This window comes from Ambystoma mexicanum, unplaced genomic scaffold (assembly GCF_040938575.1).
Source record: "Ambystoma mexicanum isolate Mex_15411 unplaced genomic scaffold, UKY_AmexF1_1 Mex_scaf10, whole genome shotgun sequence".
NCBI classification, from domain to species: Eukaryota; Metazoa; Chordata; class Amphibia; order Caudata; family Ambystomatidae; genus Ambystoma; species Ambystoma mexicanum.
In genome coordinates this window covers 2460001-2480000 of record NW_027182325.1, presented here as the reverse complement: position 1 = coordinate 2480000, position 20000 = coordinate 2460001, and the positions used below count along the sequence as shown (strand labels likewise).

The following is a 20000-nucleotide window of genomic DNA, read 5'->3' as shown; positions in this document are numbered from 1 at the left end:
TTGTACTTTTAAGCATCTAGTCGGCTAGACCTTGCAGTTTTGAAAGGCAATTGAGAAATGGCTCACTTCCTGAACTTGGAGTACAAAAAAGCCTACAGCACCTGGTATTCCCAGGCGGTCTCCCATCCAGGTACTAACTAGGCCCGACACTGCTTAGCTTCTGAGATCAGACGAGATCAGGCGCATTCAGTGTGGTGTGGCCGTAGGCTCTGGGCCTAGTGAGTGTTGTACTTTTAAGCATCTAGTCGGCTAGACCTTGCAGTTTTAAAAGGCAATTGAGAAAGGGCTCACTTCCTGAACTTGGAGCACAAAAAAGCCTACAGCACCTGGTATTCCCAGGCAGTCTCCCATCCAGGTACTAACTAGGCCTGACACTGCTTAACTTCCGAGATCAGACGAGATCGGGTGCATTCAGTGTGGTGTGGCCGTAGGCTCTAGGAATGCTAAGAATATTACTCTTATGCATTTGCATTTAGTAAGCTAAGCCATGCAGCCACTTGCAACATGATACCACGCTCATCGCTCGATCAGGCTCGATCAGGCGAGATATATAAGACTGGTGGGCCCATTCAGGACTCCTATGTCTGGTAGGATAACTTTAATTCATCCATCCTGTGTCTGTTGCAGGGAGGTGGAGAGAACAATCAACACAATAATGGTTTTCTTTCATGCCTCTTGAAGGACTCAATATTCTCTGTACTGCATTACATGTGAAAGTCGATTTATTACCCATGAACACACTACCTGTATGCTAATTCTATGTAAAAAGGTAGCTCCAGCCCTCATGATGTTGTCCAACATTTCCGCTATAAAACGGGATACAATTATTTTGGAAACATACCAAATTTGAAAAATAATTGAGAAGTTGCGCAATTACTAATCATGGAGCACAAAAAAGCCTACAGCACCTGGTATTCCCAGGCAGTCTCCCATCCAGGTACTAATTAGGCCCGACCCTGCTTAGCTTCCGAGATTGGGCACATTCAGTGTGGTGTGGCCGTAGGCTCTGGGCCTAGTGAGTTTTGTACTTTTAAGCATCTAGTCGGCTAGACCTTGCAGTTTTGAAAGGCAATTGAGAAATGGCTCACTTCCTGAACTTGGAGCACAAAAAAGCCTACAGCACCTGGTATTCCCAGGCGGTCTCCCATCCAGGTACTAACTAGGCCTGACACTGCTTAACTTCCGAGATCAGACGAGATCGGGTGCATTCAGTGTGGTGTGGCTGTAGGCTCTAGGAATGCTAAGAATATTACTCTTATGCATTTGCATTTAGTAAGCTAAGCCATGCAGCCACTTGCAACATGATACCACGCTCATCGCTCGATCAGGCGAGATATATAAGACTGGTGGGCCCATTCAGGACTCCTATGTCTGGTAGGATAACTTTAATTCATCCATCCTGTGTCTGTTGCAGGGAGGTGGAGAGAACAATCAACACAATAATGGTTTTCTTTCATGCCTCTTGAAGGACTCAATATTCTCTGTACTGCATTACATGTGAAAGTCGATTTATTACCCATGAACACACTACCTGTATGCTAATTCTATGTAAAAAGGTAGCTCCAGCCCTCATGATGTTGTCCAACATTTCCGCTATAAAACGGGATACAATTATTTTGGAAACATACCAAATTTGAAAAATAATTGAGAAGTTGCGCAATTACTAATCATGGAGCACAAAAAAGCCTACAGCACCTGGTATTCCCAGGCAGTCTCCCATCCAGGTACTAACTAGGCCCGACCCTGCTTAGCTTCCGAGATTGGGCACATTCAGTGTGGTGTGGCCGTAGGCTCTGGGCCTAGTGAGTTTTGTACTTTTAAGCATCTAGTCGGCTAGACCTTGCAGTTTTGAAAGGCAATTGTGAAATGGCTCACTTCCTGAACTTGGAGCACAAAAAAGCCTACAGCACCTGGTATTCCCAGGCGGTCTCCCATCCAGGTACTAACTAGGCCTGACACTGCTTAACTTCCGAGATCAGACGAGATCGGGTGCATTCAGTGTGGTGTGGCCGTAGGCTCTAGGAATGCTAAGAATATTACTCTTATGCATTTGCATTTAGTAAGCTAAGCCATGCAGCCACTTGCAACATGATACCACGCTCATCGCTCGATCAGGCGAGATATATAAGACTGGTGGGCCCATTCAGGACTCCTATGTCTGGTAGGATAACTTTAATTCATCCATCCTGTGTCTGTTGCAGGGAGGTGGAGAGAACAATCAACACAATAATGGTTTTCTTTCATGCCTCTTGAAGGACTCAATATTCTCTGTACTGCATTACATGTGAAAGTCGATTTATTACCCATGAACACACTACCTGTATGCTAATTCTATGTAAAAAGGTAGCTCCAGCCCTCATGATGTTGTCCAACATTTCCGCTATAAAACGGGATACAATTATTTTGGAAACATACCAAATTTGAAAAATAATTGAGAAGTTGCGCAATTACTAATCATGGAGCACAAAAAAAGCCTACAGCACCTGGTATTCCCAGGCAGTCTCCCATCCAGGTACTAACTAGGCCCGACCCTGCTTAGCTTCCGAGATCGGGCGCATTCAGTGTGGTGTGGCCGTAGGCTCTTGGCCTAGTGAGTTTGTACTTTTAAGCATCTAGTCGGCTAGACCTTGCAGTTTTGAAAGGCAATTGTGAAATGGCTCACTTCCTGAACTTGGAGCACAAAAAAGCCTACAGCACCTGGTATTCCCAGGTGGTCTCCCATCCAGGTACTAACTAGGCCCGACACTGCTTAGCTTCCGAGATCGGGAGCATTCAGTGTGGTGTGGCCGTAGGCTCTGGGCCTAGTGAGTTTTGTACTTTTAAGCATCTAGTCGGCTAGACCTTGCAGTTTTGAAAGGCAATTGAGAAATGGCTCACTTCCTGAACTTGGAGTACAAAAAAGCCTACAGCACCTGGTATTCCCAGGCGGTCTCCCATCCAGGTACTAACTAGGCCCGACACTGCTTAGCTTCTGAGATCAGACGAGATCAGGCGCATTCAGTGTGGTGTGGCCGTAGGCTCTGGGCCTAGTGAGTGTTGTACTTTTAAGCATCTAGTCGGCTAGACCTTGCAGTTTTAAAAGGCAATTGAGAAAGGGCTCACTTCCTGAACTTGGAGCACAAAAAAGCCTACAGCACCTGGTATTCCCAGGCGGTCTCCCATCCAGGTACTAACTAGGCCTGACACTGCTTAACTTCCGAGATCAGACGAGATTGGGTGCATTCAGTGTGGTGTGGCCGTAGGCTCTAGGAATGCTAAGAATATTACTCTTATGCATTTGCATTTAGTAAGCTAAGCCATGCAGCCACTTGCAACATGATACCACGCTCATCGCTCGATCAGGCTCGATCAGGCGAGATATATAAGACTGGTGGGCCCATTCAGGACTCCTATGTCTGGTAGGATAACTTTAATTCATCCATCCTGTGTCTGTTGCAGGGAGGTGGAGAGAACAATCAACACAATAATGGTTTTCTTTCATGCCTCTTGAAGGACTCAATATTCTCTGTACTGCATTACATGTGAAAGTCGATTTATTACCCATGAACACACTACCTGTATGCTAATTCTATGTAAAAAGGTAGCTCCAGCCCTCATGATGTTGTCCAACATTTCCGCAATAAAACGGGATACAATTATTTTGGAAACATACCAAATTTGAAAAATAATTGAGAAGTTGCGCAATTACTAATCATGGAGCACAAAAAAGCCTACAGCACCTGGTATTCCCAGGCAGTCTCCCATCCAGGTACTAACTAGGCCTGACCCTGCTTAGCTTCCGAGATCGGGCACATTCAGTGTGGTGTGGCCATAGGCTCTGGGCCTAGTGAGTTTTGTACTTTTAAGCATCTAGTCGGCTAGACCTTGCAGTTTTGAAAGGCAATTGTGAAATGGCTCACTTCCTGAACTTGGAGCACAAAAAAGCCTACAGCACCTGGTATTCCCAGGTGGTCTCCCATCCAGGTACTAACTAGGCCCGACACTGCTTAGCTTCCAAGATCAGACGAGATCGGGCGCAATCAGTGTGGTGTGGCCGTAGGCTCTGGGCCTAGTGAGTTTTGTACTTTTAAGCATCTAGTCAGCTAGACCTTGCAGTTTTGAAAGGCAATTGAGAAATGGCTCACTTCCTGAACTTGGAGCACAAAAAAGCCTACAGCACCTGGTATTCCCAGGCGGTCTCCCATCCAGGTACTAACGAGGCCCGACACTGCTTAGCTTCCGAGATCAGACGAGATCGGGCGCATTCAGTGTGGTGTGGCCGTAGGCTCTGGTTCTTGTGAGTTTTGTACTTTTAAGCATCTAGTCGGCTAGACCTTGCAGTTTTGAAAGGCAATTGAGAAATGGCTCACTTCCTGAACTTGGAGTACAAAAAAGCCTACAGCACCTGGTATTCCCAGGCGGTCTTCCATCCAGGTACTAACTAGGCCTGACACTGCTTAGCTTCTGAGATCAGACGAGATCAGGCACAATCAGTGTGGTGTGGCCGTAGGCTCTGGGCCTAGTGAGTTTTGTACTTTTAAGCATCTAGTCGGCTAGACCTTGCAGTTTTAAAAGGCAATTGAGAAAGGGCTCACTTCCTGAACTTGGAGCACAAAAAAGCCTACAGCACCTGGTATTCCCAGGCGGTCTCCCATCCAGGTACTAACTAGGCCTGACACTGCTTAACTTCGGAGATCAGTCGAGATCGGGTGCATTCAGTGTGGTGTGGCCGTAGGCTCTAGGAATGCTAAGAATATTACTCTTATGCATTTGCATTTAGTAAGCTAAGCCATGCAGCCACTTGCAACATGATACCACGCTCATCGCTCATCGCTCGATCAGGCTCGATCAGGCGAGATATATAAGACTGGTGGGCCCATTCAGGACTCCTATGTCTGGTAGGATAACTTTAATTCATCCATCCTGTGTCTGTTGCAGGGAGGTGGAGAGAACAATCAACACAATAATGGTTTTCTTTCATGCCTCTTGAAGGACTCAATATTCTCTGTACTGCATTACATGTGAAAGTCGATTTATTACCCATGAACACACTACCTGTATGCTAATTCTATGTAAAAAGGTAGCTCCAGCCCTCATGATGTTGTCCAACATTTCCGCTATAAAACGGGATACAATTATTTTGGAAACATACCAAATTTGAAAAATAATTGAGAAGTTGCGCAATTACTAATCATGGAGCACAAAAAAAGCCTACAGCACCTGGTATTCCCAGGCAGTCTCCCATCCAGGTACTAACTAGGCCCAACCCTGCTTAGCTTCCGAGATCGGGCGCATTCAGTGTGGTGTGGCCGTAGGCTCTGGGCCTAGTGAGTTTGTACTTTTAAGCATCTAGTCGGCTAGACCTTGCAGTTTTGAAAGGCAATTGTGAAATGGCTCACTTCCTGAACTTGGAGCACAAAAAAGCCTACAGCACCTGGTATTCCCAGGTGGTCTCCCATCCAGGTACTAACTAGGCCCGACCCTGCTTAGCTTCCGAGATCAGACGAGATCGGGCGCATTCAGTGTGGTGTGGCCGTAGGCTCTGGGCCTAGTGAGTTTTGTACTTTTAAGCATCTAGTCGGCTAGACCTTGCAGTTTTGAAAGGCAATTGAGAAATGGCTCACTTCCTGAACTTGGAGTACAAAAAAGCCTACAGCACCTGGTATTCCCAGGCGGTCTCCCATCCAGGTACTAACTAGGCCCGACACTGCTTAGCTTCTGAGATCAGACGAGATCAGGCGCATTCAGTGTGGTGTGGCCATAGGCTCTGGGCCTAGTGAGTGTTGTACTTTTAAGCATCTAGTCGGCTAGACCTTGCTGTTTTAAAAGGCAATTGAGAAAGGGCTCACTTCCTGAACTTGGAGCACAAAAAAGCCTACAGCACCTGGTATTCCCAGGCGGTCTCCCATCCAGGTACTAACTAGGCCTGACACTGCTTAACTTCCGAGATCAGACGAGATCGGGTGCATTCAGTGTGGTGTGGCCGTAGGCTCTAGGAATGCTAAGAATATTACTCTTATGCATTTGCATTTAGTAAGCTAAGCCATGCAGCCACTTGCAACATGATACCACGCTCATCGCTCGATCAGGCGAGATATATAAGACTGGTGGGCCCATTCAGGACTCCTATGTCTGGTAGGATAACTTTAATTCATCCATCCTGTGTCTGTTGCAGGGAGGTGGAGAGAACAATCAACACAATAATGGTTTTCTTTCATGCCTCTTGAAGGACTCAATATTCTCTGTACTGCATTACATGTGAAAGTCGATTTATTACCCATGAACACACTACCTGTATGCTAATTCTATGTAAAAAGGTAGCTCCAGCCCTCATGATGTTGTCCAACATTTCCGCTATAAAACGGGATACAATTATTTTGGAAACATACCAAATTTGAAAAATAATTGAGAAGTTGCGCAATTACTAATCATGGAGCACAAAAAAGCCTACAGCACCTGGTATTCCCAGGCAGTCTCCCATCCAGGTACTAACTAGGCCTGACCCTGCTTAGCTTCTGAGATCAGGCACATTCAGTGTGGTGTGGCCGTAGGCTCTGGGCCTAGTGAGTTTTGTACTTTTAAGCATCTAGTCGGCTAGACCTTGCAGTTTTGAAAGGCAATTGTGAAATGGCTCACTTCCTGAACTTGGAGCACAAAAAAGCCTACAGCACCTGGTATTCCCAGGTGGTCTCCCATCCAGGTACTAACTAGGCCCGACACTGCTTAGCTTCCGAGATCAGACGAGATCGGGCGCAATCAGTGTGGTGTGGCCGTAGGCTCTGGGCCTAGTGAGTTTTGTACTTTTAAGCATCTAGTCAGCTAGACCTTGCAGTTTTGAAAGGCAATTGAGAAATGGCTCACTTCCTGAACTTGGAGCACAAAAAAGCCTACAGCACCTGGTATTCCCAGGCGGTCTCCCATCCAGGTACTAACGAGGCCCGACACTGCTTAGCTTCCAAGATCAGACGAGATCGGGCGCATTCAGTGTGGTGTGGCCGTAGGCTCTGGTTCTTGTGAGTTTGTACTTTTAAGCATCTAGTCGGCTAGACCTTGCAGTTTTGAAAGGCAATTGAGAAATGGCTCACTTCCTGAACTTGGAGTACAAAAAAGCCTACAGCACCTGGTATTCCCAGGCGGTCTTCCATCCAGGTACTAACTAGGCCCAACACTGCTTAGCTTCTGAGATCAGACGAGATCAGGCACATTCAGTGTGGTGTGGCCGTAGGCTCTGGGCCTAGTGAGTTTTGTACTTTTAAGCATCTAGTCGGCTAGACCTTGCAGTTTTAAAAGGCAATTGAGAAAGGGCTCACTTCCTGAACTTGGAGCACAAAAAAGCCTACAGCACCTGGTATTCCCAGGCGGTCTCCCATCCAGGTACTAACTAGGCCTGACACTGCTTAACTTCCGAGATCAGTCGAGATCGGGTGCATTCAGTGTGGTGTGGCCGTAGGCTCTAGGAATGCTAATAATATTACTCTTATGCATTTGCATTTAGTAAGCTAAGCCATGCAGCCACTTGCAACATGATACCACGCTCATCGCTCGATCAGGCTCGATCAGGCGAGATATATAAGACTGGTGGGCCCATTCAGGACTCCTATGTCTGGTAGGATAACTTTAATTCATCCATCCTGTGTCTGTTGCAGGGAGGTGGAGAGAACAATCAACACAATAATGGTTTTCTTTCATGCCTCTTGAAGGACTCAATATTCTCTGTACTGCATTACATGTGAAAGTCGATTTATTACCCATGAACACACTACCTGTATGCTAATTCTATGTAAAAAGGTAGCTCCAGCCCTCATGATGTTGTCCAACATTTCCGCTATAAAACGGGATACAATTATTTTGGAAACATACCAAATTTGAAAAATAATTGAGAAGTTGCGCAATTACTAATCATGGAGCACAAAAAAAGCCTACAGCACCTGGTATTCCCAGGCAGTCTCCCATCCAGGTACTAACTAGGCCCGACCCTGCTTAGCTTCCGAGATCGGGCGCATTCAGTGTGGTGTGGCCGTAGGCTCTGGGCCTAGTGAGTTTGTACTTTTAAGCATCTAGTCGGCTAGACCTTGCAGTTTTGAAAGGCAATTGTGAAATGGCTCACTTCCTGAACTTGGAGCACAAAAAAGCCTACAGCACCTGGTATTCCCAGGTGGTCTCCCATCCAGGTACTAACTAGGCCCGACACTGCTTAGCTTCCGAGATCAGACAAGATCGGGCGCATTCAGTGTGGTGTGGCCGTAGGCTCTGGGCCCAGTGAGTTTTGTACTTTTAAGCATCTAGTCGGCTAGACCTTGCAGTTTTGAAAGGCAATTGAGAAATGGCTCACTTCCTGAACTTGGAGTACAAAAAAGCCTACAGCACCTGGTATTCCCAGGCGGTCTCCCATCCAGGTACTAACTAGGCCCGACACTGCTTAGCTTCTGAGATCAGACGAGATCAGGCGCATTCAGTGTGGTGTGGCCGTAGGCTCTGGGCCTAGTGAGTGTTGTACTTTTAAGCATCTAGTCGGCTAGACCTTGCAGTTTTAAAAGGCAATTGAGAAAGGGCTCACTTCCTGAACTTGGAGCACAAAAAAGCCTACAGCACCTGGTATTCCCAGGCAGTCTCCCATCCAGGTACTAACTAGGCCTGACACTGCTTAACTTCCGTGATCAGACGAGATCGGGTGCATTCAGTGTGGTGTGGCCGTAGGCTCTAGGAATGCTAAGAATATTACTCTTATGCATTTGCATTTAGTAAGCTAAGCCATGCAGCCACTTGCAACATGATACCACGCTCATCGCTCATCGCTCGATCAGGCTCGATCAGGCGAGATATATAAGACTGGTGGGCCCATTCAGGACTCCTATGTCTGGTAGGATAACTTTAATTCATCCATCCTGTGTCTGTTGCAGGGAGGTGGAGAGAACAATCAACACAATAATGGTTTTCTTTCATGCCTCTTGAAGGACTCAATATTCTCTGTACTGCATTACATGTGAAAGTCGATTTATTACCCATGAACACACTACCTGTATGCTAATTCTATGTAAAAAGGTAGCTCCAGCCCTCATGATGTTGTCCAACATTTCCGCTATAAAACGGGATACAATTATTTTGGAAACATACCAAATTTGAAAAATAATTGAGAAGTTGCGCAATTACTAATCATGGAGCACAAAAAAGCCTACAGCACCTGGTATTCCCAGGCAGTCTCCCATCCAGGTACTAACTAGGCCCGACCCTGCTTAGCTTCCGAGATTGGGCACATTCAGTGTGGTGTGGCCGTAGGCTCTGGGCCTAGTGAGTTTTGTACTTTTAAGCATCTAGTCGGCTAGACCTTGCAGTTTTGAAAGGCAATTGTGAAATGGCTCACTTCCTGAACTTGGAGCACAAAAAAGCCTACAGCACCTGGTATTCCCAGGCGGTCTCCCATCCAGGTACTAACTAGGCCTGACACTGCTTAACTTCCGAGATCAGACGAGATCGGGTGCATTCAGTGTGGTGTGGCCGTAGGCTCTAGGAATGCTAAGAATATTACTCTTATGCATTTGCATTTAGTAAGCTAAGCCATGCAGCCACTTGCAACATGATACCACGCTCATCGCTCGATCAGGCGAGATATATAAGACTGGTGGGCCCATTCAGGACTCCTATGTCTGGTAGGATAACTTTAATTCATCCATCCTGTGTCTGTTGCAGGGAGGTGGAGAGAACAATCAACACAATAATGGTTTTCTTTCATGCCTCTTGAAGGACTCAATATTCTCTGTACTGCATTACATGTGAAAGTCGATTTATTACCCATGAACACACTACCTGTATGCTAATTCTATGTAAAAAGGTAGCTCCAGCCCTCATGATGTTGTCCAACATTTCCGCTATAAAACGGGATACAATTATTTTGGAAACATACCAAATTTGAAAAATAATTGAGAAGTTGCGCAATTACTAATCATGGAGCACAAAAAAAGCCTACAGCACCTGGTATTCCCAGGCAGTCTCCCATCCAGGTACTAACTAGGCCCGACCCTGCTTAGCTTCCGAGATCGGGCGCATTCAGTGTGGTGTGGCCGTAGGCTCTGGGCCTAGTGCGTTTGTACTTTTAAGCATCTAGTCGGCTAGACCTTGCAGTTTTGAAAGGCAATTGTGAAATGGCTCACTTCCTGAACTTGGAGCACAAAAAAGCCTACAGCACCTGGTATTCCCAGGTGGTCTCCCATCCAGGTACTAACTAGGCCCGACACTGCTTAGCTTCCGAGATCGGGCGCATTCAGTGTGGTGTGGCCGTAGGCTCTGGGCCTAGTGAGTTTTGTACTTTTAAGCATCTAGTCGGCTAGACCTTGCAGTTTTGAAAGGCAATTGAGAAATGGCTCACTTCCTGAACTTGGAGTACAAAAAAGCCTACAGCACCTGGTATTCCCAGGCGGTCTCCCATCCAGGTACTAACTAGGCCCGACACTGCTTAGCTTCTGAGATCAGACGAGATCAGGCGCATTCAGTGTGGTGTGGCCGTAGGCTCTGGGCCTAGTGAGTGTTGTACTTTTAAGCATCTAGTCGGCTAGACCTTGCAGTTTTAAAAGGCAATTGAGAAAGGGCTCACTTCCTGAACTTGGAGCACAAAAAAGCCTACAGCACCTGGTATTCCCAGGCGGTCTCCCATCCAGGTACTAACTAGGCCTGACACTGCTTAACTTCCGAGATCAGACGAGATCGGGTGCATTCAGTGTGGTGTGGCCGTAGGCTCTAGGAATGCTAAGAATATTACTCTTATGCATTTGCATTTAGTAAGCTAAGCCATGCAGCCACTTGCAACATGATACCACGCTCATCGCTCGATCAGGCTCGATCAGGCGAGATATATAAGACTGGTGGGCCCATTCAGGACTCCTATGTCTGGTAGGATAACTTTAATTCATCCATCCTGTGTCTGTTGCAGGGAGGTGGAGAGAACAATCAACACAATAATGGTTTTCTTTCATGCCTCTTGAAGGACTCAATATTCTCTGTACTGCATTACATGTGAAAGTCGATTTATTACCCATGAACACACTACCTGTATGCTAATTCTATGTAAAAAGGTAGCTCCAGCCCTCATGATGTTGTCCAACATTTCCGCTATAAAACGGGATACAATTATTTTGGAAACATACCAAATTTGAAAAATAATTGAGAAGTTGCGCAATTACTAATCATGGAGCACAAAAAAGCCTACAGCACCTGGTATTCCCAGGCAGTCTCCCATCCAGGTACTAATTAGGCCCGACCCTGCTTAGCTTCCGAGATTGGGCACATTCAGTGTGGTGTGGCCGTAGGCTCTGGGCCTAGTGAGTTTTGTACTTTTAAGCATCTAGTCGGCTAGACCTTGCAGTTTTGAAAGGCAATTGAGAAATGGCTCACTTCCTGAACTTGGAGCACAAAAAAGCCTACAGCACCTGGTATTCCCAGGCGGTCTCCCATCCAGGTACTAACTAGGCCTGACACTGCTTAACTTCCGAGATCAGACGAGATCGGGTGCATTCAGTGTGGTGTGGCTGTAGGCTCTAGGAATGCTAAGAATATTACTCTTATGCATTTGCATTTAGTAAGCTAAGCCATGCAGCCACTTGCAACATGATACCACGCTCATCGCTCGATCAGGCGAGATATATAAGACTGGTGGGCCCATTCAGGACTCCTATGTCTGGTAGGATAACTTTAATTCATCCATCCTGTGTCTGTTGCAGGGAGGTGGAGAGAACAATCAACACAATAATGGTTTTCTTTCATGCCTCTTGAAGGACTCAATATTCTCTGTACTGCATTACATGTGAAAGTCGATTTATTACCCATGAACACACTACCTGTATGCTAATTCTATGTAAAAAGGTAGCTCCAGCCCTCATGATGTTGTCCAACATTTCCGCTATAAAACGGGATACAATTATTTTGGAAACATACCAAATTTGAAAAATAATTGAGAAGTTGCGCAATTACTAATCATGGAGCACAAAAAAGCCTACAGCACCTGGTATTCCCAGGCAGTCTCCCATCCAGGTACTAACTAGGCCCGACCCTGCTTAGCTTCCGAGATTGGGCACATTCAGTGTGGTGTGGCCGTAGGCTCTGGGCCTAGTGAGTTTTGTACTTTTAAGCATCTAGTCGGCTAGACCTTGCAGTTTTGAAAGGCAATTGTGAAATGGCTCACTTCCTGAACTTGGAGCACAAAAAAGCCTACAGCACCTGGTATTCCCAGGCGGTCTCCCATCCAGGTACTAACTAGGCCTGACACTGCTTAACTTCCGAGATCAGACGAGATCGGGTGCATTCAGTGTGGTGTGGCCGTAGGCTCTAGGAATGCTAAGAATATTACTCTTATGCATTTGCATTTAGTAAGCTAAGCCATGCAGCCACTTGCAACATGATACCACGCTCATCGCTCGATCAGGCGAGATATATAAGACTGGTGGGCCCATTCAGGACTCCTATGTCTGGTAGGATAACTTTAATTCATCCATCCTGTGTCTGTTGCAGGGAGGTGGAGAGAACAATCAACACAATAATGGTTTTCTTTCATGCCTCTTGAAGGACTCAATATTCTCTGTACTGCATTACATGTGAAAGTCGATTTATTACCCATGAACACACTACCTGTATGCTAATTCTATGTAAAAAGGTAGCTCCAGCCCTCATGATGTTGTCCAACATTTCCGCTATAAAACGGGATACAATTATTTTGGAAACATACCAAATTTGAAAAATAATTGAGAAGTTGCGCAATTACTAATCATGGAGCACAAAAAAAGCCTACAGCACCTGGTATTCCCAGGCAGTCTCCCATCCAGGTACTAACTAGGCCCGACCCTGCTTAGCTTCCGAGATCGGGCGCATTCAGTGTGGTGTGGCCGTAGGCTCTTGGCCTAGTGAGTTTGTACTTTTAAGCATCTAGTCGGCTAGACCTTGCAGTTTTGAAAGGCAATTGTGAAATGGCTCACTTCCTGAACTTGGAGCACAAAAAAGCCTACAGCACCTGGTATTCCCAGGTGGTCTCCCATCCAGGTACTAACTAGGCCCGACACTGCTTAGCTTCCGAGATCGGGAGCATTCAGTGTGGTGTGGCCGTAGGCTCTGGGCCTAGTGAGTTTTGTACTTTTAAGCATCTAGTCGGCTAGACCTTGCAGTTTTGAAAGGCAATTGAGAAATGGCTCACTTCCTGAACTTGGAGTACAAAAAAGCCTACAGCACCTGGTATTCCCAGGCGGTCTCCCATCCAGGTACTAACTAGGCCCGACACTGCTTAGCTTCTGAGATCAGACGAGATCAGGCGCATTCAGTGTGGTGTGGCCGTAGGCTCTGGGCCTAGTGAGTGTTGTACTTTTAAGCATCTAGTCGGCTAGACCTTGCAGTTTTAAAAGGCAATTGAGAAAGGGCTCACTTCCTGAACTTGGAGCACAAAAAAGCCTACAGCACCTGGTATTCCCAGGCGGTCTCCCATCCAGGTACTAACTAGGCCTGACACTGCTTAACTTCCGAGATCAGACGAGATTGGGTGCATTCAGTGTGGTGTGGCCGTAGGCTCTAGGAATGCTAAGAATATTACTCTTATGCATTTGCATTTAGTAAGCTAAGCCATGCAGCCACTTGCAACATGATACCACGCTCATCGCTCGATCAGGCTCGATCAGGCGAGATATATAAGACTGGTGGGCCCATTCAGGACTCCTATGTCTGGTAGGATAACTTTAATTCATCCATCCTGTGTCTGTTGCAGGGAGGTGGAGAGAACAATCAACACAATAATGGTTTTCTTTCATGCCTCTTGAAGGACTCAATATTCTCTGTACTGCATTACATGTGAAAGTCGATTTATTACCCATGAACACACTACCTGTATGCTAATTCTATGTAAAAAGGTAGCTCCAGCCCTCATGATGTTGTCCAACATTTCCGCAATAAAACGGGATACAATTATTTTGGAAACATACCAAATTTGAAAAATAATTGAGAAGTTGCGCAATTACTAATCATGGAGCACAAAAAAGCCTACAGCACCTGGTATTCCCAGGCAGTCTCCCATCCAGGTACTAACTAGGCCTGACCCTGCTTAGCTTCCGAGATCGGGCACATTCAGTGTGGTGTGGCCATAGGCTCTGGGCCTAGTGAGTTTTGTACTTTTAAGCATCTAGTCGGCTAGACCTTGCAGTTTTGAAAGGCAATTGTGAAATGGCTCACTTCCTGAACTTGGAGCACAAAAAAGCCTACAGCACCTGGTATTCCCAGGTGGTCTCCCATCCAGGTACTAACTAGGCCCGACACTGCTTAGCTTCCAAGATCAGACGAGATCGGGCGCAATCAGTGTGGTGTGGCCGTAGGCTCTGGGCCTAGTGAGTTTTGTACTTTTAAGCATCTAGTCAGCTAGACCTTGCAGTTTTGAAAGGCAATTGAGAAATGGCTCACTTCCTGAACTTGGAGCACAAAAAAGCCTACAGCACCTGGTATTCCCAGGCGGTCTCCCATCCAGGTACTAACGAGGCCCGACACTGCTTAGCTTCCGAGATCAGACGAGATCGGGCGCATTCAGTGTGGTGTGGCCGTAGGCTCTGGTTCTTGTGAGTTTTGTACTTTTAAGCATCTAGTCGGCTAGACCTTGCAGTTTTGAAAGGCAATTGAGAAATGGCTCACTTCCTGAACTTGGAGTACAAAAAAGCCTACAGCACCTGGTATTCCCAGGCGGTCTTCCATCCAGGTACTAACTAGGCCTGACACTGCTTAGCTTCTGAGATCAGACGAGATCAGGCACAATCAGTGTGGTGTGGCCGTAGGCTCTGGGCCTAGTGAGTTTTGTACTTTTAAGCATCTAGTCGGCTAGACCTTGCAGTTTTAAAAGGCAATTGAGAAAGGGCTCACTTCCTGAACTTGGAGCACAAAAAAGCCTACAGCACCTGGTATTCCCAGGCGGTCTCCCATCCAGGTACTAACTAGGCCTGACACTGCTTAACTTCGGAGATCAGTCGAGATCGGGTGCATTCAGTGTGGTGTGGCCGTAGGCTCTAGGAATGCTAAGAATATTACTCTTATGCATTTGCATTTAGTAAGCTAAGCCATGCAGCCACTTGCAACATGATACCACGCTCATCGCTCATCGCTCGATCAGGCTCGATCAGGCGAGATATATAAGACTGGTGGGCCCATTCAGGACTCCTATGTCTGGTAGGATAACTTTAATTCATCCATCCTGTGTCTGTTGCAGGGAGGTGGAGAGAACAATCAACACAATAATGGTTTTCTTTCATGCCTCTTGAAGGACTCAATATTCTCTGTACTGCATTACATGTGAAAGTCGATTTATTACCCATGAACACACTACCTGTATGCTAATTCTATGTAAAAAGGTAGCTCCAGCCCTCATGATGTTGTCCAACATTTCCGCTATAAAACGGGATACAATTATTTTGGAAACATACCAAATTTGAAAAATAATTGAGAAGTTGCGCAATTACTAATCATGGAGCACAAAAAAAGCCTACAGCACCTGGTATTCCCAGGCAGTCTCCCATCCAGGTACTAACTAGGCCCGACCCTGGTTAGCTTCTGAGATCGGGCGCATTCAGTGTGGTGTGGCCGTAGGCTCTGGGCCTAGTGAGTTTGTACTTTTAAGCATCTAGTCGGCTAGACCTTGCAGTTTTGAAAGGCAATTGTGAAATGGCTCACTTCCTGAACTTGGAGCACAAAAAAGCCTACAGCACCTGGTATTCCCAGGTGGTCTCCCATCCAGGTACTAACTAGGCCCGACCCTGCTTAGCTTCCGAGATCAGACGAGATCGGGCGCATTCAGTGTGGTGTGGCCGTAGGCTCTGGGCCTAGTGAGTTTTGTACTTTTAAGCATCTAGTCGGCTAGACCTTGCAGTTTTGAAAGGCAATTGAGAAATGGCTCACTTCCTGAACTTGGAGTACAAAAAAGCCTACAGCACCTGGTATTCCCAGGCGGTCTCCCATCCAGGTACTAACTAGGCCCGACACTGCTTAGCTTCTGAGATCAGACGAGATCAGGCGCATTCAGTGTGGTGTGGCCATAGGCTCTGGGCCTAGTGAGTGTTGTACTTTTAAGCATCTAGTCGGCTAGACCTTGCAGTTTTAAAAGGCAATTGAGAAAGGGCTCACTTCCTGAACTTGGAGCACAAAAAAGCCTACAGCACCTGGTATTCCCAGGCGGTCTCCCATCCAGGTACTAACTAGGCCTGACACTGCTTAACTTCCGAGATCAGACGAGATCGGGTGCATTCAGTGTGGTGTGGCCGTAGGCTCTAGGAATGCTAAGAATATTACTCTTATGCATTTGCATTTAGTAAGCTAAGCCATGCAGCCACTTGCAACATGATACCACGCTCATCGCTCGATCAGGCGAGATATATAAGACTGGTGGGCCCATTCAGGACTCCTATGTCTGGTAGGATAACTTTAATTCATCCATCCTGTGTCTGTTGCAGGGAGGTGGAGAGAACAATCAACACAATAATGGTTTTCTTTCATGCCTCTTGAAGGACTCAATATTCTCTGTACTGCATTACATGTGAAAGTCGATTTATTACCCATGAACACACTACCTGTATGCTAATTCTATGTAAAAAGGTAGCTCCAGCCCTCATGATGTTGTCCAACATTTCCGCTATAAAACGGGATACAATTATTTTGGAAACATACCAAATTTGAAAAATAATTGAGAAGTTGCGCAATTACTAATCATGGAGCACAAAAAAGCCTACAGCACCTGGTATTCCCAGGCAGTCTCCCATCCAGGTACTAACTAGGCCTGACCCTGCTTAGCTTCTGAGATCAGGCACATTCAGTGTGGTGTGGCCGTAGGCTCTGGGCCTAGTGAGTTTTGTACTTTTAAGCATCTAGTCGGCTAGACCTTGCAGTTTTGAAAGGCAATTGTGAAATGGCTCACTTCCTGAACTTGGAGCACAAAAAAGCCTACAGCACCTGGTATTCCCAGGTGGTCTCCCATCCAGGTACTAACTAGGCCCGACACTGCTTAGCTTCCGAGATCAGACGAGATCGGGCGCAATCAGTGTGGTGTGGCCGTAGGCTCTGGGCCTAGTGAGTTTTGTACTTTTAAGCATCTAGTCAGCTAGACCTTGCAGTTTTGAAAGGCAATTGAGAAATGGCTCACTTCCTGAACTTGGAGCACAAAAAAGCCTACAGCACCTGGTATTCCCAGGCGGTCTCCCATCCAGGTACTAACGAGGCCCGACACTGCTTAGCTTCCAAGATCAGACGAGATCGGGCGCATTCAGTGTGGTGTGGCCGTAGGCTCTGGTTCTTGTGAGTTTGTACTTTTAAGCATCTAGTCGGCTAGACCTTGCAGTTTTGAAAGGCAATTGAGAAATGGCTCACTTCCTGAACTTGGAGTACAAAAAAGCCTACAGCACCTGGTATTCCCAGGCGGTCTTCCATCCAGGTACTAACTAGGCCCAACACTGCTTAGCTTCTGAGATCAGACGAGATCAGGCACATTCAGTGTGGTGTGGCCGTAGGCTCTGGGCCTAGTGAGTTTTGTACTTTTAAGCATCTAGTCGGCTAGACCTTGCAGTTTTAAAAGGCAATTGAGAAAGGGCTCACTTCCTGAACTTGGAGCACAAAAAAGCCTACAGCACCTGGTATTCCCAGGCGGTCTCCCATCCAGGTACTAACTAGGCCTGACACTGCTTAACTTCCGAGATCAGTCGAGATCGGGTGCATTCAGTGTGGTGTGGCCGTAGGCTCTAGGAATGCTAATAATATTACTCTTATGCATTTGCATTTAGTAAGCTAAGCCATGCAGCCACTTGCAACATGATACCACGCTCATCGCTCGATCAGGCTCGATCAGGCGAGATATATAAGACTGGTGGGCCCATTCAGGACTCCTATGTCTGGTAGGATAACTTTAATTCATCCATCCTGTGTCTGTTGCAGGGAGGTGGAGAGAACAATCAACACAATAATGGTTTTCTTTCATGCCTCTTGAAGGACTCAATATTCTCTGTACTGCATTACATGTGAAAGTCGATTTATTACCCATGAACACACTACCTGTATGCTAATTCTATGTAAAAAGGTAGCTCCAGCCCTCATGATGTTGTCCAACATTTCCGCTATAAAACGGGATACAATTATTTTGGAAACATACCAAATTTGAAAAATAATTGAGAAGTTGCGCAATTACTAATCATGGAGCACAAAAAAAGCCTACAGCACCTGGTATTCCCAGGCAGTCTCCCATCCAGGTACTAACTAGGCCCGACCCTGCTTAGCTTCCGAGATCGGGTGCATTCAGTGTGGTGTGGCCGTAGGCTCTGGGCCTAGTGAGTTTGTACTTTTAAGCATCTAGTCGGCTAGACCTTGCAGTTTTGAAAGGCAATTGTGAAATGGCTCACTTCCTGAACTTGGAGCACAAAAAAGCCTACAGCACCTGGTATTCCCAGGTGGTCTCCCATCCAGGTACTAACTAGGCCCGACACTGCTTAGCTTCCGAGATCAGACAAGATCGGGCGCATTCAGTGTGGTGTGGCCGTAGGCTCTGGGCCTAGTGAGTTTTGTACTTTTAAGCATCTAGTCGGCTAGACCTTGCAGTTTTGAAAGGCAATTGAGAAATGGCTCACTTCCTGAACTTGGAGTACAAAAAAGCCTACAGCACCTGGTATTCCCAGGCGGTCTCCCATCCAGGTACTAACTAGGCCCGACACTGCTTAGCTTCTGAGATCAGACGAGATCAGGCGCATTCAGTGTGGTGTGGCCGTAGGCTCTGGGCCTAGTGAGTGTTGTACTTTTAAGCATCTAGTCGGCTAGACCTTGCAGTTTTAAAAGGCAATTGAGAAAGGGCTCACTTCCTGAACTTGGAGCACAAAAAAGCCTACAGCACCTGGTATTCCCAGGCAGTCTCCCATCCAGGTACTAACTAGGCCTGACACTGCTTAACTTCCGTGATCAGACGAGATCGGGTGCATTCAGTGTGGTGTGGCCGTAGGCTCTAGGAATGCTAAGAATATTACTCTTATGCATTTGCATTTAGTAAGCTAAGCCATGCAGCCACTTGCAACATGATACCACGCTCATCGCTCGATCAGGCTCGATCAGGCGAGATATATAAGACTGGTGGGCCCATTCAGGACTCCTATGTCTGGTAGGATAACTTTAATTCATCCATCCTGTGTCTGTTGCAGGGAGGTGGAGAGAACAATCAACACAATAATGGTTTTCTTTCATGCCTCTTGAAGGACTCAATATTCTCTGTACTGCATTACATGTGAAAGTCGATTTATTACCCATGAACACACTACCTGTATGCTAATTCTATGTAAAAAGGTAGCTCCAGCCCTCATGATGTTGTCCAACATTTCCGCTATAAAACGGGATACAATTATTTTGGAAACATACCAAATTTGAAAAATAATTGAGAAGTTGCGCAATTACTAATCATGGAGCACAAAAAAGCCTACAGCACCTGGTATTCCCAGGCAGTCTCCCATCCAGGTACTAACTAGGCCCGACCCTGCTTAGCTTCCGAGATTGGGCACATTCAGTGTGGTGTGGCCGTAGGCTCTGGGCCTAGTGAGTTTTGTACTTTTAAGCATCTAGTCGGCTAGACCTTGCAGTTTTGAAAGGCAATTGTGAAATGGCTCACTTCCTGAACTTGGAGCACAAAAAAGCCTACAGCACCTGGTATTCCCAGGCGGTCTCCCATCCAGGTACTAACTAGGCCTGACACTGCTTAACTTCCGAGATCAGACGAGATCGGGTGCATTCAGTGTGGTGTGGCCGTAGGCTCTAGGAATGCTAAGAATATTACTCTTATGCATTTGCATTTAGTAAGCTAAGCCATGCAGCCACTTGCAACATGATACCACGCTCATCGCTCGATCAGGCGAGATATATAAGACTGGTGGGCCCATTCAGGACTCCTATGTCTGGTAGGATAACTTTAATTCATCCATCCTGTGTCTGTTGCAGGGAGGTGGAGAGAACAATCAACACAATAATGGTTTTCTTTCATGCCTCTTGAAGGACTCAATATT

The 20000-nt window shown here is 46.4% G+C and overlaps 42 non-coding genes and 20 pseudogenes across 42 annotated transcripts; all 62 read right to left on the bottom strand.

Annotated features, from left to right (window-relative positions):
* Positions 1-89: 89 nt before the first annotated feature.
* LOC138543268 (5S ribosomal RNA) lies at positions 90-208 on the bottom strand. The gene has a single exon (XR_011290590.1). It is a non-coding gene; the product is annotated as a 5S ribosomal RNA (ribosomal RNA).
* A 106-nt stretch (positions 209-314) lies between these two features.
* Positions 315-433, bottom strand: LOC138537538 (5S ribosomal RNA). The gene has a single exon (XR_011285670.1). It is a non-coding gene; the product is annotated as a 5S ribosomal RNA (ribosomal RNA).
* A 463-nt stretch (positions 434-896) lies between these two features.
* Positions 897-1005, bottom strand: LOC138546874 (5S ribosomal RNA; annotated as a pseudogene).
* A 106-nt stretch (positions 1006-1111) lies between these two features.
* LOC138549445 (5S ribosomal RNA) lies at positions 1112-1230 on the bottom strand. Its single transcript, XR_011293228.1, has one exon. It is a non-coding gene; the product is annotated as a 5S ribosomal RNA (ribosomal RNA).
* Positions 1231-1683: 453 nt separating this feature from the next.
* LOC138546723 (5S ribosomal RNA) lies at positions 1684-1792 on the bottom strand (annotated as a pseudogene).
* A 106-nt stretch (positions 1793-1898) lies between these two features.
* Positions 1899-2017, bottom strand: LOC138549137 (5S ribosomal RNA). The gene has a single exon (XR_011292922.1). It is a non-coding gene; the product is annotated as a 5S ribosomal RNA (ribosomal RNA).
* Positions 2018-2471: 454 nt separating this feature from the next.
* Positions 2472-2580, bottom strand: LOC138543610 (5S ribosomal RNA; annotated as a pseudogene).
* A 105-nt stretch (positions 2581-2685) lies between these two features.
* On the bottom strand, positions 2686-2794 carry LOC138542668 (5S ribosomal RNA; annotated as a pseudogene).
* A 106-nt stretch (positions 2795-2900) lies between these two features.
* Positions 2901-3019, bottom strand: LOC138543257 (5S ribosomal RNA). The gene has a single exon (XR_011290589.1). It is a non-coding gene; the product is annotated as a 5S ribosomal RNA (ribosomal RNA).
* Positions 3020-3125: 106 nt separating this feature from the next.
* On the bottom strand, positions 3126-3244 carry LOC138541130 (5S ribosomal RNA). Its single transcript, XR_011289145.1, has one exon. It is a non-coding gene; the product is annotated as a 5S ribosomal RNA (ribosomal RNA).
* A 463-nt stretch (positions 3245-3707) lies between these two features.
* On the bottom strand, positions 3708-3816 carry LOC138546854 (5S ribosomal RNA; annotated as a pseudogene).
* A 106-nt stretch (positions 3817-3922) lies between these two features.
* On the bottom strand, positions 3923-4041 carry LOC138537286 (5S ribosomal RNA). Its single transcript, XR_011285427.1, has one exon. It is a non-coding gene; the product is annotated as a 5S ribosomal RNA (ribosomal RNA).
* A 106-nt stretch (positions 4042-4147) lies between these two features.
* LOC138550387 (5S ribosomal RNA) lies at positions 4148-4266 on the bottom strand. Its single transcript, XR_011294141.1, has one exon. It is a non-coding gene; the product is annotated as a 5S ribosomal RNA (ribosomal RNA).
* Positions 4267-4372: 106 nt separating this feature from the next.
* On the bottom strand, positions 4373-4491 carry LOC138542455 (5S ribosomal RNA). Its single transcript, XR_011290436.1, has one exon. It is a non-coding gene; the product is annotated as a 5S ribosomal RNA (ribosomal RNA).
* Positions 4492-4597: 106 nt separating this feature from the next.
* Positions 4598-4716, bottom strand: LOC138542370 (5S ribosomal RNA). The gene has a single exon (XR_011290353.1). It is a non-coding gene; the product is annotated as a 5S ribosomal RNA (ribosomal RNA).
* A 471-nt stretch (positions 4717-5187) lies between these two features.
* Positions 5188-5296, bottom strand: LOC138543112 (5S ribosomal RNA; annotated as a pseudogene).
* Positions 5297-5401: 105 nt separating this feature from the next.
* On the bottom strand, positions 5402-5520 carry LOC138550832 (5S ribosomal RNA). The gene has a single exon (XR_011294577.1). It is a non-coding gene; the product is annotated as a 5S ribosomal RNA (ribosomal RNA).
* Positions 5521-5626: 106 nt separating this feature from the next.
* On the bottom strand, positions 5627-5745 carry LOC138549448 (5S ribosomal RNA). The gene has a single exon (XR_011293231.1). It is a non-coding gene; the product is annotated as a 5S ribosomal RNA (ribosomal RNA).
* A 106-nt stretch (positions 5746-5851) lies between these two features.
* On the bottom strand, positions 5852-5970 carry LOC138549136 (5S ribosomal RNA). The gene has a single exon (XR_011292921.1). It is a non-coding gene; the product is annotated as a 5S ribosomal RNA (ribosomal RNA).
* A 453-nt stretch (positions 5971-6423) lies between these two features.
* LOC138546682 (5S ribosomal RNA) lies at positions 6424-6532 on the bottom strand (annotated as a pseudogene).
* Positions 6533-6638: 106 nt separating this feature from the next.
* Positions 6639-6757, bottom strand: LOC138548085 (5S ribosomal RNA). The gene has a single exon (XR_011291901.1). It is a non-coding gene; the product is annotated as a 5S ribosomal RNA (ribosomal RNA).
* A 106-nt stretch (positions 6758-6863) lies between these two features.
* On the bottom strand, positions 6864-6982 carry LOC138540654 (5S ribosomal RNA). Its single transcript, XR_011288694.1, has one exon. It is a non-coding gene; the product is annotated as a 5S ribosomal RNA (ribosomal RNA).
* A 105-nt stretch (positions 6983-7087) lies between these two features.
* Positions 7088-7206, bottom strand: LOC138537425 (5S ribosomal RNA). The gene has a single exon (XR_011285560.1). It is a non-coding gene; the product is annotated as a 5S ribosomal RNA (ribosomal RNA).
* Positions 7207-7312: 106 nt separating this feature from the next.
* Positions 7313-7431, bottom strand: LOC138538828 (5S ribosomal RNA). Its single transcript, XR_011286914.1, has one exon. It is a non-coding gene; the product is annotated as a 5S ribosomal RNA (ribosomal RNA).
* A 464-nt stretch (positions 7432-7895) lies between these two features.
* Positions 7896-8004, bottom strand: LOC138543609 (5S ribosomal RNA; annotated as a pseudogene).
* A 105-nt stretch (positions 8005-8109) lies between these two features.
* LOC138551194 (5S ribosomal RNA) lies at positions 8110-8228 on the bottom strand. Its single transcript, XR_011294924.1, has one exon. It is a non-coding gene; the product is annotated as a 5S ribosomal RNA (ribosomal RNA).
* Positions 8229-8334: 106 nt separating this feature from the next.
* LOC138543245 (5S ribosomal RNA) lies at positions 8335-8453 on the bottom strand. The gene has a single exon (XR_011290588.1). It is a non-coding gene; the product is annotated as a 5S ribosomal RNA (ribosomal RNA).
* Positions 8454-8559: 106 nt separating this feature from the next.
* On the bottom strand, positions 8560-8678 carry LOC138542302 (5S ribosomal RNA). The gene has a single exon (XR_011290289.1). It is a non-coding gene; the product is annotated as a 5S ribosomal RNA (ribosomal RNA).
* A 470-nt stretch (positions 8679-9148) lies between these two features.
* On the bottom strand, positions 9149-9257 carry LOC138546722 (5S ribosomal RNA; annotated as a pseudogene).
* A 106-nt stretch (positions 9258-9363) lies between these two features.
* Positions 9364-9482, bottom strand: LOC138549135 (5S ribosomal RNA). Its single transcript, XR_011292920.1, has one exon. It is a non-coding gene; the product is annotated as a 5S ribosomal RNA (ribosomal RNA).
* A 454-nt stretch (positions 9483-9936) lies between these two features.
* LOC138543608 (5S ribosomal RNA) lies at positions 9937-10045 on the bottom strand (annotated as a pseudogene).
* A 105-nt stretch (positions 10046-10150) lies between these two features.
* Positions 10151-10259, bottom strand: LOC138542644 (5S ribosomal RNA; annotated as a pseudogene).
* Positions 10260-10365: 106 nt separating this feature from the next.
* Positions 10366-10484, bottom strand: LOC138543233 (5S ribosomal RNA). The gene has a single exon (XR_011290586.1). It is a non-coding gene; the product is annotated as a 5S ribosomal RNA (ribosomal RNA).
* A 106-nt stretch (positions 10485-10590) lies between these two features.
* LOC138549134 (5S ribosomal RNA) lies at positions 10591-10709 on the bottom strand. Its single transcript, XR_011292919.1, has one exon. It is a non-coding gene; the product is annotated as a 5S ribosomal RNA (ribosomal RNA).
* Positions 10710-11172: 463 nt separating this feature from the next.
* On the bottom strand, positions 11173-11281 carry LOC138546872 (5S ribosomal RNA; annotated as a pseudogene).
* Positions 11282-11387: 106 nt separating this feature from the next.
* LOC138549444 (5S ribosomal RNA) lies at positions 11388-11506 on the bottom strand. Its single transcript, XR_011293227.1, has one exon. It is a non-coding gene; the product is annotated as a 5S ribosomal RNA (ribosomal RNA).
* Positions 11507-11959: 453 nt separating this feature from the next.
* On the bottom strand, positions 11960-12068 carry LOC138546721 (5S ribosomal RNA; annotated as a pseudogene).
* Positions 12069-12174: 106 nt separating this feature from the next.
* LOC138549132 (5S ribosomal RNA) lies at positions 12175-12293 on the bottom strand. The gene has a single exon (XR_011292917.1). It is a non-coding gene; the product is annotated as a 5S ribosomal RNA (ribosomal RNA).
* Positions 12294-12747: 454 nt separating this feature from the next.
* Positions 12748-12856, bottom strand: LOC138543607 (5S ribosomal RNA; annotated as a pseudogene).
* Positions 12857-12961: 105 nt separating this feature from the next.
* On the bottom strand, positions 12962-13070 carry LOC138542667 (5S ribosomal RNA; annotated as a pseudogene).
* A 106-nt stretch (positions 13071-13176) lies between these two features.
* On the bottom strand, positions 13177-13295 carry LOC138543222 (5S ribosomal RNA). Its single transcript, XR_011290585.1, has one exon. It is a non-coding gene; the product is annotated as a 5S ribosomal RNA (ribosomal RNA).
* A 106-nt stretch (positions 13296-13401) lies between these two features.
* On the bottom strand, positions 13402-13520 carry LOC138541129 (5S ribosomal RNA). Its single transcript, XR_011289144.1, has one exon. It is a non-coding gene; the product is annotated as a 5S ribosomal RNA (ribosomal RNA).
* A 463-nt stretch (positions 13521-13983) lies between these two features.
* On the bottom strand, positions 13984-14092 carry LOC138546853 (5S ribosomal RNA; annotated as a pseudogene).
* Positions 14093-14198: 106 nt separating this feature from the next.
* LOC138537285 (5S ribosomal RNA) lies at positions 14199-14317 on the bottom strand. Its single transcript, XR_011285426.1, has one exon. It is a non-coding gene; the product is annotated as a 5S ribosomal RNA (ribosomal RNA).
* A 106-nt stretch (positions 14318-14423) lies between these two features.
* Positions 14424-14542, bottom strand: LOC138550386 (5S ribosomal RNA). The gene has a single exon (XR_011294140.1). It is a non-coding gene; the product is annotated as a 5S ribosomal RNA (ribosomal RNA).
* A 106-nt stretch (positions 14543-14648) lies between these two features.
* LOC138542453 (5S ribosomal RNA) lies at positions 14649-14767 on the bottom strand. The gene has a single exon (XR_011290434.1). It is a non-coding gene; the product is annotated as a 5S ribosomal RNA (ribosomal RNA).
* Positions 14768-14873: 106 nt separating this feature from the next.
* On the bottom strand, positions 14874-14992 carry LOC138542369 (5S ribosomal RNA). Its single transcript, XR_011290352.1, has one exon. It is a non-coding gene; the product is annotated as a 5S ribosomal RNA (ribosomal RNA).
* Positions 14993-15463: 471 nt separating this feature from the next.
* LOC138546784 (5S ribosomal RNA) lies at positions 15464-15572 on the bottom strand (annotated as a pseudogene).
* A 105-nt stretch (positions 15573-15677) lies between these two features.
* Positions 15678-15796, bottom strand: LOC138550831 (5S ribosomal RNA). The gene has a single exon (XR_011294576.1). It is a non-coding gene; the product is annotated as a 5S ribosomal RNA (ribosomal RNA).
* A 106-nt stretch (positions 15797-15902) lies between these two features.
* Positions 15903-16021, bottom strand: LOC138549447 (5S ribosomal RNA). Its single transcript, XR_011293230.1, has one exon. It is a non-coding gene; the product is annotated as a 5S ribosomal RNA (ribosomal RNA).
* A 106-nt stretch (positions 16022-16127) lies between these two features.
* LOC138549131 (5S ribosomal RNA) lies at positions 16128-16246 on the bottom strand. The gene has a single exon (XR_011292916.1). It is a non-coding gene; the product is annotated as a 5S ribosomal RNA (ribosomal RNA).
* A 453-nt stretch (positions 16247-16699) lies between these two features.
* On the bottom strand, positions 16700-16808 carry LOC138546681 (5S ribosomal RNA; annotated as a pseudogene).
* A 106-nt stretch (positions 16809-16914) lies between these two features.
* Positions 16915-17033, bottom strand: LOC138548084 (5S ribosomal RNA). The gene has a single exon (XR_011291900.1). It is a non-coding gene; the product is annotated as a 5S ribosomal RNA (ribosomal RNA).
* Positions 17034-17139: 106 nt separating this feature from the next.
* On the bottom strand, positions 17140-17258 carry LOC138540653 (5S ribosomal RNA). Its single transcript, XR_011288693.1, has one exon. It is a non-coding gene; the product is annotated as a 5S ribosomal RNA (ribosomal RNA).
* A 105-nt stretch (positions 17259-17363) lies between these two features.
* On the bottom strand, positions 17364-17482 carry LOC138537424 (5S ribosomal RNA). The gene has a single exon (XR_011285559.1). It is a non-coding gene; the product is annotated as a 5S ribosomal RNA (ribosomal RNA).
* A 106-nt stretch (positions 17483-17588) lies between these two features.
* On the bottom strand, positions 17589-17707 carry LOC138538825 (5S ribosomal RNA). Its single transcript, XR_011286912.1, has one exon. It is a non-coding gene; the product is annotated as a 5S ribosomal RNA (ribosomal RNA).
* Positions 17708-18171: 464 nt separating this feature from the next.
* On the bottom strand, positions 18172-18280 carry LOC138543042 (5S ribosomal RNA; annotated as a pseudogene).
* Positions 18281-18385: 105 nt separating this feature from the next.
* On the bottom strand, positions 18386-18504 carry LOC138551193 (5S ribosomal RNA). Its single transcript, XR_011294923.1, has one exon. It is a non-coding gene; the product is annotated as a 5S ribosomal RNA (ribosomal RNA).
* A 106-nt stretch (positions 18505-18610) lies between these two features.
* On the bottom strand, positions 18611-18729 carry LOC138543211 (5S ribosomal RNA). The gene has a single exon (XR_011290584.1). It is a non-coding gene; the product is annotated as a 5S ribosomal RNA (ribosomal RNA).
* A 106-nt stretch (positions 18730-18835) lies between these two features.
* LOC138542300 (5S ribosomal RNA) lies at positions 18836-18954 on the bottom strand. Its single transcript, XR_011290287.1, has one exon. It is a non-coding gene; the product is annotated as a 5S ribosomal RNA (ribosomal RNA).
* A 463-nt stretch (positions 18955-19417) lies between these two features.
* Positions 19418-19526, bottom strand: LOC138546719 (5S ribosomal RNA; annotated as a pseudogene).
* A 106-nt stretch (positions 19527-19632) lies between these two features.
* Positions 19633-19751, bottom strand: LOC138549130 (5S ribosomal RNA). Its single transcript, XR_011292915.1, has one exon. It is a non-coding gene; the product is annotated as a 5S ribosomal RNA (ribosomal RNA).
* Positions 19752-20000: the final 249 nt, after the last annotated feature.